This window comes from Myxine glutinosa, chromosome 6, assembly GCF_964187855.1.
Source record: "Myxine glutinosa chromosome 6, kmMyxGlut1.1, whole genome shotgun sequence".
NCBI lineage: Eukaryota > Metazoa > Chordata > Myxini > Myxiniformes > Myxinidae > Myxine > Myxine glutinosa.
The window spans coordinates 6,224,602-6,236,640 of NC_136266.1; the positions used below are offsets into that span (position 1 = coordinate 6,224,602).

Genomic DNA, 12,039 nt, shown 5'->3' on the forward strand with positions numbered 1-12,039 from the left:
TCACGTCAGCTGCCTTCGTCGTTGTTGTGAGAGGCTTGCAGAACAGAAAGTCTTCCTTGATCTCGTCTCCTTTGACATAACGCACAAATAAGATGAGCTGGCTCAAATTCGAAACGTCGGTGGTCTCGTCGAGTTGAAGGCTGAATTTCGTCGGGCTCAAGACTAAATCTGCAACTACCTGGGCGAGGATGTCGTCGCTCATGTCGTCGATTCTGCATCTGGTGGTGTCATTTGAGAGTGGAACGAGAGACAACTTGTTTTCAGCAGCTTTTCCCAGCAGGATGTTGGCCATCTTCAACGCGGCCGGTTTGATGAGTGTCTCGCCAATGGTGTGCGGTTTGCCCTGCTTTGCGATCAGGTACGCAACTTCATATGACGTAGTGAGGATCGGTTTGTCAATTGGAACGAAGCCGAGAGTGGGCAAGGTAGCACTTGCGTCGAATCGGACTCTCTTCAATTTGAATTCATCCAGCGATGCGTCTTTGTACTGCCCCTCGCCGTGCAGTTTTTTTGAAGTGTTCCCGTAGTTTTGCTGGTGCTCGGCTGGAGTTGCTCAACTTGACATTGCAAAGCATGCATTGAGGATGCTGACTTCCGTCCCGGTCCGTCAAACACGTGAACCCGTACCGTACCGCACGTAATCCTCCGACCACTTCTTTTTTTTGCTCGACATACTCCAAAAAAAAAGAAAAAAAAAGTAACAAACTGATCTTAATTGACTTCGGGAAAATAATTATATGACAAAAATTTAAAAAGGAACATGCTTAAATATAATAAGTACCCCTCTGAAAACTGAGAAATTTTAACGAAGAAAACATAACTTATAGTTACGATGACGGGATTTATTATCTACTCAACTCTATGTCACCTCAAATCCCATTATAATATTACATAGAAACTGTGAATTGTTAGTTTTGAATTGCGACCAAAGGAGTTATATCACCTCCACCTAATTTTCTGAGTAATTCAATCATATTTTATAATCACCATCCACTTTTGACTTTAATATAACTCTGAACCCACCCTGCATATCCACAAACATTTCCAACTTACTTTTCAATTACGTAATCAGAAATTCCAAAGTAAGGCGTGACCAATGACGCACGGCACACGGCAAGCTAATCGAGGCTATTCACTGGAATTTCCGAACACCTGCAAAGTCCAAAATCCAGTAAGTAAGTAAGCAAGTAAGCACCATCAACAGAATAATTAGCAAGTTGCTCATTGATTCAACTTACTACAGTCAGTGTGAAACAACTTATCTTAAACACAGACCAGAGAAACCATGAATGGGATGGGAATACAATTACAAATAACATTTCCATTCGTTCATAACATACATAGCAAAATAATAATAATATTAATAATAAGCGTAATTACACATAGGTTCAACATTGATACAAAACTAAAAACAAAAAAAAACAAATTGCAATGCGTTTCGGAGGACCTCCGCCGAACCCCTGAGACTGGCTCACTGAACCCCTGGGGTTCGGTCGAACCCAGGTTAAGAACCATGGGCTGAGGGAATAAGGATAAATTATCCCTGTATGTCTTACCCTATGTGATTTATCCTTTGTCCCTTATGGCACCGCAATGGACACTAGCGCAGGAAGTGCCCATTTGAATTACACTAAATAATAACAATAAAAATAATAAATAGCACCGCAAAGCAGGCGTAACCCCTCAGCCCAAACTCACACATCTCCCTGCTCTCAAATGTTGTGTTTGTGTGCTTCCCCTTCTCTCCCCATCTTGTCTTCCGCTCCCTCTTTTTATATATTTTGTTTGTCTGGTTGATTTGTTTGTGAAGTAAATGTTAGCTCTTTCACGAGCCTCGATTCTGTATACAAAAAAAAAAAAAAAAAAAAAAAAGCCCATGCATGGTGGAAACCAATTTCAAGATGGCTGCCGTGGCGGCCATATTGAAAATCACAGCGTGCCCATTTTCGAAAGGAACCTTCCTCTACTCAACCCCAACACACACTGCAAAAATGGATTTAATCGGACAAGCCGTTCTGCTTGAAATTGATGGAAACCAATTTCAAGATGGCTGCCGTGGCGGCCATATTGAAAATCGCAGCGCGCCCATGAACCTTCCTCTACGCAACCCCAACACACACTGCAAAAATGGATTTAATCGGACAAGCCGTTCTGCTTGAAATTGACGGAAACCAAATGTCAAGATGGCTGCCGTGGCGGCTATATTGAAAATCACAGCGCGCCCATTTTCGAAAGGAACCTTCCTCTACTCAACCCCAACATACACTGCAAAAATGGAATTAATCGGACAAGCCGTTCTCCTTGAAATTGACCGAAACCAAAAGTTGACGGACGCCTGGACGCCCGGACGACAATACCCCTTAGCCCAATTTGGGCTGAGGGGTGAAAACCAACCGGAAGCCAGTTCTGAGCATGGCCATTTGGACGCACCAGCTACATCACCACGGAAGACAGGCAGGCCGAAGACACGCCCCAAGGAGCCGTGATTGGCCAGGGCGAAGCAAGAAGCAACTCGCTCATTGGCAGAGAAGGGCGGAGCAAGAAGGCACCGACTGATTGGGAACAAGAAAAGGGCGGAGCAATAAGGCAGACTGACAGAGAGAAGGACGAGCAAGAAGCGGCGCGCTGTTTGGTGGAGAGCTGGACGAGGTGGTGGTGGCAAAGCGCTGATGACGTCACGACCCGACGTTGCACTAAATAATCACACTATTATTTTATCCAGTTTACCTTTCCCTTCGTCTGCGTTTTTAAGTCTGGTGTGGGAGACGTCCCGGTTATAGATTACAGTCGATCTATGGTCGTGTCTGAAGAACATTGTGTGTGTGTTCATTTACCAAGTTTCTTGTGGAGAGATTGCTAAGTGGCTTAAGCATTCGAGCAAGCACTCCAGTCAAAACCGTTAAGGAACGGCTGGCTTGGCAAGCACTAGCTAGCTGCTTGGTAAATGAGCACACCTCCAACCCTTGTGGGGTATATAGATTACAATAGATCTTCGTTCAGTTCTGCAAGTAAAACTTACCTCATGGATGTCGGGATTCCTCCAAAAAAAATTGTTTAATGTTATAGACAGCATTAGCGACTGTTTGAAAAGCTAATCACATGTGTTTGTGGTTTATAATATTTTAAAAGCCCAGCTACACCGCCGTTAGACTTTCGGTCTTGTTATTGTTTGTTTCTGTGCTTTTTAGCTCACCTGGAACGAAGTTCAGGGGAGCTTATGCGATGGCGCGTCGTCCATCCGTCAATCCGTAAACACTTGAAACTTCTTCTCTGAAACCGCTGATGTGATTGCGACCAAATTTGGCACAAATGATATTGGTTGTGTTGTGACTAAAGTTTGTTCACGGCATTAAGAAAAATCGCAGTCTAAGGGTGTAGTGAAATTATACCAAGGTGAACCCAGGGGTGCTCGTTACGGAAGGGGCGTCTATAAGACCCGGGACAACCGGGGCGCGCGGACACTCCAGCGGCACTCACTGTGACATAGTCCAGTAGTTTGAATGGTATGTACGCCCCAAATGCTGCGCTGACAATGCGCTGCGCTAACCATTGTTATATTGAATCAACCATTGCTGCTCATGAAATGCTCTGAGTTAATGCCTGTTGCATGCATGTATTCTTACAGGAAGTACTGCAGATCTAAATGATATTAAACCTACCCAGAGGTCGAGTCGTGTCTGAGCTTGATTTTCACGACATTTAATATCATTTAGATCGCCGGAATGGCTGACCACAAGATGATCGTGGTACCGATCCTCGGAGCCGACCCTCAAGCTGAGGGATCTGCATCGGAGTTTGCTCATTGGCTCAACACGCTGGAGAATTACTTTGCGGCTCACGAGACAGAGCCCACCGCTGCGATAAAGCTGTCCGTGTTACAGTCCAAGGTCCATCACACTGTTTTCAAGAACATTTCTCGATTTGGGACGTACGCTACGGCCCTAGCCGAGCTGAAGCGCCTCTACGTAAAGACACGGAGCGCTGTGCACGGCCGGCATCAACTCTCTCAGCGGCGACAGCAACCGTCTGAATCGATCGATCGCTTCGCGCAGGAGTTGCGCTACCTATTGGCAGACTGCGTGCAGGACGTCCGGACCCACGAGCAAGTGCAGGACGATTTGCTCCGAGATTCATTCATCTCCGGAATTAGTTCTGGAGTCTTGCGGCTCCGTCTCTTGGAGGTCGCGGAGCTGACATTTACAGAAGCACTACGGCTGGCACGCGTATACACAGATGCCCGAGAACAATTGACCGCATATGATCACCCACGAGTCGTGGCGGGGACCTCGCAACTCGCGCGACCTGAGAGGGCTACCGCCGAGGATACGGAGGAGGACCCGACCACCACTACGGCCGAGTCTCTGGGAGCTCCTGAAGCGGACTCCGCTTCTGGCCTCACTGCTGCCGCCGCTGCCCGGCCACGGCCTGCCCGGTATGCAAAATGTTATTTTTGTGGAAATCGGCAGCATCCTCGCTCTGAATGCCCGGCCCGAGAGGCGACATGTCACCTGTGCTCCACCAAGGGCCATTTTGCAAAGGTCTGCAGAAAGGCCGCTCGGGGCACGCATTCCCGAGCGACCTTGAATGGGCTCATCGCGGAGCCAACGGATCGAGCGCCGGACGGGGCGCCTCGCTCGGCTTTGAAGAGCCGCTCTCCTCCTCGCGGGCCTCTGGCTACCCGCCCGACCTTGGTGAGATACATCGGGCCGCCGAAACAAATGGCGCGAACGCGACCGGTCACAGCGCGTCCGACCTTGACTGGCGTTCGAACGCCTACTTCAATCAAGCGACATGCTCCTGCTTTGGAAACTCCTCTTGAAGTGCGGCAAACGCAGCACGTGACACGATCCCCATCTGATGGCAGCTTTTACGAATTACATGCACCCGCTTTGGCATGTGAATCTGCAGACGGCAGAAATCTTTCTCACGTGACTCGAGCCCCATCTGACGGCAGCTTTTACGAATTACATGCTCCCACTTTGGCATATGACTCTGCAGACGGCAGAGACCTTTCTCACGTGGCTCGAGCGCCATCTGGCGGCTGCTCTTACGACCAACCCACACCCACTCTGGCAAATGAAACTGCTGATGAGCCAACTGACTTCAATGCTCCTGCTGAGGCCCAACCTGCCGACGCTGCCCGAAGGATTGCAGCCGGCGTGGGATCCACCCGCGAGGCGCGATCTTCTCGCCCGGCCGGAACTATACCTGCCGGGTCTGCCGGCCTAGCGCAGGCCTTCGTTCCGCTCACGGTCGCGGGCGTTTTTGCGCAAGCTTTGATTGACACGGGGTCCACGGATAGTTTTATCGATCAGCGACTCGTGCATCAACATGGGTGGCCGGTTCTCGGGACAACCCGCCGGATCTTCATGGCCTCTCAGGGACTTCGGTTGAGCACAAAAGGGGCGTGTCGATTGAAACTTGTGATAAAGGGACGCACGTTCCCGGACGTGTATCTCATGGTATTACCGGCCTTATGCGCTGACGTTCTGTTAGGACTTGATTTCCTTAAGCGGCATGGACGTTTGGAAATAGACTTCGGAGGGCCGGACATGCTCGCTGTGTGCGCCCTCGCTCAAATGGACATGGAGCCACTCTCACTGTTCCCCAACCTGACCACTGATTGTACCCCTGTAGCCGTCAAATCGCGGCGTTACTCTCGCGCGGACGCGCAATTCATTGCGGAAGAAACGGCCCTGCTCTTAAAGGACGGTATCATAGAACACAGTAGGTCACCGTGGCGGGCCCAAGTCTTAGTGGTGCGGAGTGAGGCCCACCGCCGGCGTATGGTAATCGACTATTCGCAGACGATTAATCGTTTTACACAGCTGGATGCCTACCCCTTACCGGGCATGGACGCCCTGGTACGCCAGGTGGCCCTGTATTCCGTTTATAACACTCTCGATCTGCGTAGTGCGTATCATCAAGTCCCCATCTCTAGGGCTGATCGCGTCTTTACAGCCTTTGAATCGGGTCAGCGGTTGTACCAGTTCACGAGACTTCCCTTTGGGGTAACGAACGGCGTCGCTTGTTTTCAGAGAGCTATGGATGACCTCGTTGCGAAGGAGAATTTGACCGATGTCTTTGTCTATCTGGACAATCTTACGGTTTGTGGGTATGACCAGGAGCATCACGACGCTAATCTGAAACGCTTCCTCGAGGTCGCGCGGAAATATCGCTTAACCATGAATGCGGCGAAGTGTCAATACTCTCTACGCACGGTAGACCTTTTGGGGTACACCGTGACCCATGGCTCCGTCTCTCCGGATAAGGAGCGTCTGCGCCCTTTGCTCGAGATGGCTCCGCCTAGCGATCGGGCTTCGCTGAAACGCGCTCTAGGGCTGTTCGCCCACTACTCAAAGTGGGTGCAAAATTTCTCCGCGAAGCTCCGCCCCCTCGTGGCCTGCGACACTTTCCCCATGGGCCCGGCCGCCCTGGCGGCCTTCGAGGGCCTTAAAATCGACATTGCTGGCGCCGCTGTCGCGACGATTGACGAGAGTGCCTCTTTCGTTTTGGAGAGTGATGCCTCGGATCATGCGATAGCGGCGACTCTCTCCCAAGGAGGCCGCCCTGTGGCTTTCTTCTCGCGGACTCTCACCTCCGCCGAGCGGAGGCATTCGTCTGTCGAAAAGGAAGCGTACGCGATCGTCGAATCAATTCGGCGATGGCGGCCGTATCTGCTTGGGCGGAGTTTCCAAATCATCACGGACCAACAGAGTGTTGCGTTTATGTACGACACCTTACATGCTCAGCGCATTAAGAATGAGAAAATCACCCGTTGGCGTATCGAACTCGCCGACTTCTGCTACACCATCAAATACCGCCCGGGGAAGGATAACCTGGTCGCTGACGCCTTATCGAGGCCGGCCACTTGCGCGGGGGTTGTAACTTTGGAGGGGCTGCGCACTTTGCACAGCACTATGTGTCATCCCGGGGTAACGCGCTTCGCGCATTTTGTGCGCGCGGGCAATCTGCCGTACTCGATGGAGGACATCCGCCGCATCTGCCGTGATTGCGCGATCTGTGCGGAACTCAAACCGCGTTTTTATAACCCCCCTCTGGGGACACTCGTTAGGGCTACTAGACCGTGGGAGCGCTTGGCGATGGACTTCAAAGGGCCGCTGCCAATGTCGAGCAACTCTCGCTATCTGCTCACTATCGTCGATGAGTATTCCCGATTCCCCTTTGCTTACACGTGCGGGGATATGTCGGCTGCCACGGTTATTCGGTGCCTGCAGAATTTGTTTTCTATGTTCGGGTATCCGGCCTACGTGCATACCGATCGGGGTGCGGTGTTCCTGTCCCAGGAGGTGAGGGGCTACTTGCTCCAGCATAATGTCGCTTCGAGCTACACCACCCCGTACCGGCCCCAAGCGAATGGACAGATCGAACGCTTTAATGGGATTATATGGCGGGCCGTCATGCTAAGCCTTCGGACCCTCGGCCGAGGCCTCGATAAATGGGCGTGGTCACTACCTGCCGCTCTAAACTCGATCCGGGCTCTCCTATGTACTGCCACCAACCAGACTCCTCACGAACGACTGTTCCACCACCCTAGAAGCTCCGGCAGTATCCAATCTTTACCCAGCTGGCTCGCTGAACCGGGGCCCGCCTATCTCAAACGAGCGGTTCGCGCTAGCAAGTACGACCCCCTTGTTGACAAGGTGCAGGTCCTCCAGGCTAATCACGAGCATGCTCGCGTGTTAACGGCGGATGGCCGCGAGTCTACGGTCTCCGTACGCCATCTCGCCCCATGTGGGGACGACGACAGGGATATCGACGAACCCGTCTACGAGTCTATGGACTCTATCGAAGCTTCCCCTATGGAACTACCACTGTTACTCCCGTCGTCCCCCGCTCCCGTGCCCGAAGGCGCAGGGGCGCCCCCTCCGACTCCAACCTCCAGCGGCTATTCCGACGCGGGGGACTCCGGGCTAGGGGACGCCATGCCCGGTAGATTCCGAACACGAACTGGCAGGGAGGTTCGCCGCCCCGACCGCTACGGGTGGACCGACTGACGTGGATTGACGTGACCCATTCGTTTATTGCTGATGCTTGCTTGCAACCTGCCGAGCGGCAGTATAGTTCTAACGGCGGGGAGAATGTAGTGAAATTATACCAAGGTGAACCCAGGGGTGCTCGTTACGGAAGGGGCGTCTATAAGACCCGGGACAACCGGGGCGCGCGGACACTCCAGCGGCACTCACTGTGACATAGTCCAGTAGTTTGAATGGTATGTACGCCCCAAATGCTGCGCTGACAATGCGCTGCGCTAACCATTGTTATATTGAATCAACCATTGCTGCTCATGAAATGCTCTGAGTTAATGCCTGTTGCATGCATGTATTCTTACAGGATGTACTGCAGATCTAAATGATATTAAACCTACCCAGAGGTCGAGTCGTGTCTGAGCTTGATTTTCACGACAAAGGGGTTCTACCGGGGGTCAAAGTGGATCCAAGTTTGACCCCCCCAAAATAGGAATTTGCTTTTTCCTCTGAAACTACACACACTATTTCGATGAAACTTGACCTCAACCTTCATCACCCGTGATGTACCAAAGTTTGTTCACGGCATGAGAAAAATCTGCCTCTTTGGGGGTCTATGTGGGGTCAAAGTGTGTACAGGTTTGACCCCCCAAATTAGATATTTGCTTTCTTCTCTGAAACTACACACACTATTTCGATGAAACTTGACCTCAACCTTCATCACCCGTGATGTACCAAAGTTTGTTCACGGCATGAGAAAAATCTGCCTCTTTGGGGGTCTACGTGGGGTCAAAGTGTGTACAGGTTTGACCCCCCAAATTAGATATTTGCTTTCTTCTCTGAAACTACACACACGATTTCGATGAAACTTTACCACAACCTTCACCACTCGTGATGTAGCAAAGTTTTTTTCACGGCATAAAAAAAAAATCTTTCCCTATGGGGGTGTATGGGGGGGAGGCTCGGCCCCCCCCAACATAGGTATTTGCTTTCTTCTCAGAAACTGCATATGCAATTCTGATGAAACTTGACCGCAACCTTAATCACCTGTGTTGTACCAAGGTTTGTTCCTGGTATTTAAAAAAAAAATCGGGGTCGAAAGTGGTCTATGGGGGGGGGGGGGGTGGGGGGGGGCTTGCTCCCCAAAATAGGTATTTGCTTTTTTCTCAGAACCTACACACACAATTTTGATGAAACGTCACCACAACCTTCATCATCCGTGATGTACCAACGTTTGTTTAGGTCATTGGAAAAATTGGGGTCTGATTTTTTAAATTTAAAGTCTTATGATTATGTTGGTATGATTCTACATGCTGCCCTGTCTTCTAGCAAGCATTGGAATTGGTTTAAAATACCTTTAGTCAGTGCAGTATACTTTTTATTCGTCCAGGTGAGCACCAGGAGTATTGCCCCTATGTTTTTGTATACCAAGTCAAGGCTCGTGTAAGAGCTAACACACAGAACATATAATAAAGGGAGTGGGAGACAAGAGGGGGGAGGAGGGAAACACCACAACAGTAGAGAACAGGGACATGGGGAGATCTGTGTAAGGGAGAGGGTTGGGGCGGGGTACACGAGATTAACAAGATGAACACTACAAGGAGTTTCAGGAAAGAAAAACGGAATTTGAAGGTGGATTTATGGTGGATTACCGGGGGTAGAAAAGATCAAGGTTTTGGATGGGGAAGATATGAGATATGAGATTGTGGTGAACAGCCGTTTTGAAGACCTAGAGGGAGGCGTGGGATTTAAGAGAGTGTGGGAGTTTGTTCCAGAGGCAGGAAAAAAGAGAAATGAAAGTGAATGTGAGCAGAGAGTCTTGATATTGGCAGTTTCACCAGAAGAGGGTTGCTGGCAGAGTGAAAAGCCCTCAGAATCAGCTTCATCGCGGGAGATACCAACGATTTTAAAAGCCTTGGTTTCTAGAGCGTGAGAGTGGTCATCAGCAAAGATATAGAGAGCATTTTCGAGAGAGTTGGAGAGATCATTAATGACGACCAGACAAAGCACAGGTCACAGAACACTGCCTTGAGGAACTCCAGCCTAAACAGGAAGAGGAGCTGAGAGAATTCCATTTAGAGCCACACGTTGACTACGACAGGAGAGGAAGTCCGCGAGCCATGTATGGAGAATGTACAGTGAAATTTTACAGCAATAATTAAAAATCAATTGAAATACAGTGAAATAGCAAAGGGGTTCAATACTTATTGATTCAAGAATTTCAGCTTTTCATTTTGAATTATTTTGTAAAAATTTTGAAAAGAAAAATTCCACTTTTACATTATGGGGTATTTATTATGTGTAGATCAGTGATCAAATGAAATGTCAATTCAATCCATTTTAAAATGTATATAATTGATGTTTATAACTTCTTATTGTACTCATTTTTCTGTGCTCTTCTTTCTTATAGGTCAAACAGTTATAATAATTTTCAAAGTTTATTGATTCTTTCATAACATTTTTCTTTATTCCTTTTAACTTTTTATCACTTCTCAATATTATTAACAATATACTTATAAGCTGAGTTCGAATCCCAGTGATCGGTGAATTAACGCCAGGGGGGTTGACTCAGCCTGTCATCCTTCCGAGGTTGGCAAATTGAGTACCAGCTTGCTGGGATGAATGACCCCGGTGTGTATCCCAATTTAGAATAGGTACACAACACTTTTTGTGTTTTTTTTTGTACACACACTTGTCGGTACACAACCCACCGTATCCCTGCGCATCGTAAGACGCGACTAAGGGTTGGCGTCTAGAAGGGCATCCGGCCATAAAAACATAACCTCAAACAGGGGAACCATGATTGTCATGGGGCCCACCCACAAGGCTAACCCCCACTCTAGCGAGGGGAAATGTCCTTAAAACGATCATTCATTCATTCAATCCATTTTAAATTCAGGTTATAACAACAAAATGTGAATAAGTCAAGAGGTGTGAATACTTTCTGAAAGCCAAAACTGTGCAAGCCAATCCCATTGGGTGCCCCAGGAGATCAGGAGTGCAAACAGAGCGGAGGGAGGAATCCAGGAAGGAGTGCGAATGGAGCGATACACAGACCATCAAGCCAGATGATTGGGCGAGAGCAATTCAGCCAGGTTGTTGCAAGGTGTGTCGGAGCACACAAAAGATCCCCACTATTACTTTCTCAACATTAATTCATCTAGCCCCTCTCCCACCTCTCACTTTTTCTGGCTGAATGTTTGGCACCAAATAAGTTACAGTGCTAAATGATTGACTAAGACCCGAGGGTGTGATGCCTTTAGGGGTAATTTGGGGAAATGTATACGTCCCTGTAACATTTGAATATACCGCTGAATTGTCATCACTTGTTCTCCCACCATTTTCTGCCTCACTTGCTATAATGAAACCCAAGGGTATAAATAACTGTATATTAACTAATCCTGTTCGGGTTTGGTCACGATATAATGCTTCTGGGGGTAATTAGTCCAAAATATTGATTGGTATCTGATAGGCCATAGGGAACGGCGTGCATCACTGGTTAACTCAGCCGCTTGACATCTGTTGCGCAGCCGTCAGCATGGTCACCCATCTCCAGTCATCTCACTTGTGCGGTAAACCAACACTGGGCACTAGGATCCGGCCAGAGGTGAGTGTTGTAGATGGTGTATGTGGTGTTTTTTATAGATGCGTCGGCCTTTCAGAGGTATCCGAGCTGATGACAGTTACAATATCTTGTCGATTACTTTGCATTTAAATATTATTACTATTACATAATGTTCAGTAATAATATTCCTCCATTAATCACACATTAATCACAATTACAGTTACAATCATTAATTACCAGTTCACTGGTAATTCCCTGTTTGTCGTTAAAGGCGGCAAAAAGGGTTGGCGTCAGGAAGGGCATCCGGCCGTAAAACATTGCTTCAAAAAGGGGACCAAAAAACAACAACAACCACGGTGCCCGAAAAAGGCCAACCCCCGCCTTGCGGGGAAAAATGGCCTCTAAACGGTGGTTTGGTTTAATCACACCCATATATAGATGTGATAGACCTTGGGCCAATTGTGGGACCACAGGCTGAATGACAGG

The 12,039-nt window shown here is 48.9% G+C and overlaps 1 protein-coding gene across 3 annotated transcripts in view; it reads right to left on the minus strand.

Annotated features, from left to right (window-relative positions):
* LOC137429568 (mitogen-activated protein kinase kinase kinase 13) overlaps positions 1-12,039 on the minus strand; it is a 138,841-nt gene that overhangs the window by 93,675 nt on the left and 33,127 nt on the right. The window contains exon 1 of one of the 3 annotated variants that reach the window (XM_068119577.2): positions 1,054-1,152. The exons of the other annotated variants lie outside the window; for them this stretch is intronic. The gene's annotated coding sequence lies outside the window, so the exon portion shown is untranslated. Of the gene's footprint in view, positions 1-1,053; positions 1,153-12,039 lie in introns of those variants that run through there. 3 annotated transcript variants of the gene reach the window in all.